Raw genomic sequence first — 3,130 nt, 5'->3', positions numbered from 1 at the left:
TGTGTGTTGTTTTTTGTTTTTTTTAAGGGCAAGACTGGATCTTAGGAATACAGCCCTAGTCAGCTTTGGGTTTCTCTAATACAATCATTTTTGTGTTCTGCAATGTTCATTCAGCATCTATCTACAGGGGATGAAATTGGTCCAAGTGCAAGGCACCATTTTCTTTCATTCGTGTGCAAACGCTCTGCACTGAAAGGCTTGCATCATTTCTGCTAACTTCCCTGTGTTCTTTATTTTCCAATTACATTTCTCCCAGTGAAAGTTCATTTCATTTTCATTCAATACATACATTCTATTAAACAGAGGCATTACAATGTTGCTAGAAGAAGGAGCAAGGAAGAGACAGAGGAAATAAAATTAGATAATAGGAAATGTATTTTAATGACTTTTCATTTTCAATTGAGCCACTGCAGGAGAAGCTTCATTGTCTTTCTGGGAAAATGCGTTCATTCTTTTCAGAAGCACATTGCGAGCTGTAAAGGTTCCTTATGTGCTTAGCAGTGCCGAGATCTTAGTTTGAAACTATACTACGCCAAAGATGCTGCTAATGCCCAAGATGTTCTTGCTGCTCTAGAGAGGCACAACAAGGAACAAATAGAAGATTCTTGCCATATAAGATTTGAATAGTCTTCAAAAACATAAGTTACAGTGACATGTCAGGGTAAGAAATTCTGCTGTTAATCAACCAGAGACCCCTGCCTCAAAAAGAATGCAGTTTCTCTGGGTTCACTACACTCACTGTTTCCACTTAATAGAACTGCTGACATGCATAATCCATATCAGGGAATCAAAGAATGCCCTAGGTTGGAAAGGACCCATAAGGATCTCTGAGTTCAAATCCTGTTTCCATATAGGAATGCATCACATCCCAATTACTTCTGGGCAATCCCTTCTCTGTCTGCTGAAACCAGCCCTACAGCTTACAGCAGGAGGCAGGGGACAAGTAGGTAGTGACTCAACTTTACTGATGTGACAAATATACATAAACACTTCATGCTGAAATAAGCACTTCATTTATACCTGCAGCCCCCCCCTCCCCTTTTTTTTTTTCCCTAACTTGATTATTTTTTTTAATTCCATGCTTATATTTTGACCTGATGAACTGTTATTTCATATCTGTTAAGATGCAAGAAACCAACAGCTGATACCCTTTACACTCTGAACAAGATTCCCTTTCACTTGTATTTCTGGTATGACTATTGCAACTATTAAATTGGCAGCCCACTGCAGCACCACTTCCCTTCTGAAAGACTACTCAGCAAACAACTGCCACAATATACCCTATAATGTACAGCAGCCAATCTTGTAATACTTGGATCACTTCAGGATTATGCCTATTCTCTTCTATTTGTTCCCTTGCCATTGATCTGTCAAGATGTTCACAGACAGAAATGGAAATGGTGCTAGAAAACTTACAATACAGATTGTATGGGGCAGTGGTAATGACCATTTAAAATTCTTGCAGCAACAGCAGTTCAAAGCAGAGTACAAGTTTTGCTAGCCTCCCCCCTTTCTTTTCTCAGCTTTCTACTTGATGCTTACTCAGAGCTCCTCAGCAACATTACTGTTCAAGTACAAACTTCAGGTAACTCTCAAATAAATAAGTTACATCAGTTTTTCTGTATTTAGAATTCACTTCTATAACAAATATGTCAAGACAACAGTACTGAGTCAGGACACTCCCAGTAAAGGAATGAGAGCTGAAGGGGACCTACGCAAATGAGGAAGCAGTTTCTGAAGTATGTGCTAAATAAGAAAAAAAAAAAAAAACAAAAAAAAAAAACTTCTCCAACAGATAACAATGGTGAGCTATTAAAACTTCTGTGCCTGTGCTTTAATGGTATCTTCACAGAAAAAAATTCAGAACTATAGTTTAAAAAAAAATTTCAGTAAAATAAAAAAATCATCCTGCCCACAAGCACAAGAGATTAACTACTTCTTCAGCCCTCCTCTTTCAGAAGTGAGGTTTCACTTGTCAGGGAAATTACTGATGCCCTCTACATTAAGGGACCCTGCGTTAGCAGTGTACATCCGCTTCCCCAGCTCCTAGGAGGCTTATGAGCTCAATGCATGGCATCATCCACACCCTCTACTGGGCTACTGGCACATGCTCCCATCTGGGGACAGCACTGATTGTAGTAATATTGCAGTGCATGCATGCCAAAGGCCTTCAGTCTCCCAGGTTGAGAATATGAATACAGCAGGTGCTAACTTGAGCTATGTCTTTGAGGTTTTAGGCTCTGTACTTTTGTGCGAGTCTGGCCAATGCAATGCGACACATGAAGAGGGCAGAACAGCCTTCCACAGCTAATGGCATGGATGCCCCTTAGTTTTAAATGCCAAGTCTAGACAAAGGGTTTCTTCCTTAAATTTTGGAGTGCTCACACTGCTGACTAGGGCAACATTTGTCACTATTCTGAAATCTGTGTTAGAAGAAGAGGAGAATTTAGTTAAAACTGGAAACAGGCTACAGAAAAAGAAAAAAAGCACTACTTCTTTTCTAGTCATTAAGGCAGCACAAAGGTTGGAAGCATTTTCAGAACGTATACAGAAACCCAGTGATCTCTAAGCTGTATACATTAAATCTCTGGAATAGATGTCAGCTACAAAACATAATGGGTCACTTCAAAGTCCAAATATAAAAACAACGTATTTTTTCAGTTGTTTGTCTCATTAACACTTTACAGATCTATTCACACTAAGAAGGAAAAAATCTGTTAAGAAATAAGAAAGCCACCCTGCTTCCATATGCCAGGGAATTTAATAACCAACAATCTACCTGCATTACCGAGATCGTACATCATGATTTTCATGTACCTGTCATATGTCAAACGCCATCCAAGAATTCTTAGTGTATAAAGGAATACAGTTACAGACAAGTACAGATACCTATACATTTAATCCTTTAGACACCTTCAAAGTACTTTAAAGAAAAATACAAGAAAACTCTTTAAAAATTGGGTAATTCAGTCATCAAATACAGCTTTATGTAAGGCAAATGGGTAAACAGAATAAGAATCAACTTTCCCTCTTGCCTGAAGAGGAACTCTTCAGTTATAAAGCAACTAAACAGAAGAGAAAGTTGTGTAAGTCACGATAAATACCTGAAATGCATAGGAAGTAAAAAAAA

At 38.4% G+C, this 3,130-nt stretch overlaps 1 protein-coding gene across 1 annotated transcript in view; it reads right to left on the bottom strand.

Moving 5' to 3' along the window:
* Window positions 1-3,130, bottom strand: part of NUBPL (nucleotide binding protein like) — a gene marked incomplete at its 5' end in the record, with an annotated part of 81,692 nt that overhangs the window by 48,498 nt on the left and 30,064 nt on the right. The gene's annotated exons all lie outside the window — the stretch shown is intronic.

The sequence above is a fragment of the Meleagris gallopavo genome, chromosome 5, assembly GCF_000146605.3.
Source record: "Meleagris gallopavo isolate NT-WF06-2002-E0010 breed Aviagen turkey brand Nicholas breeding stock chromosome 5, Turkey_5.1, whole genome shotgun sequence".
NCBI classification, from domain to species: domain Eukaryota; kingdom Metazoa; phylum Chordata; class Aves; order Galliformes; family Phasianidae; genus Meleagris; species Meleagris gallopavo.
The sequence above is the reverse complement of the archived record's forward strand: the minus strand, read 5'-3'. Positions and strand labels throughout refer to the sequence as shown.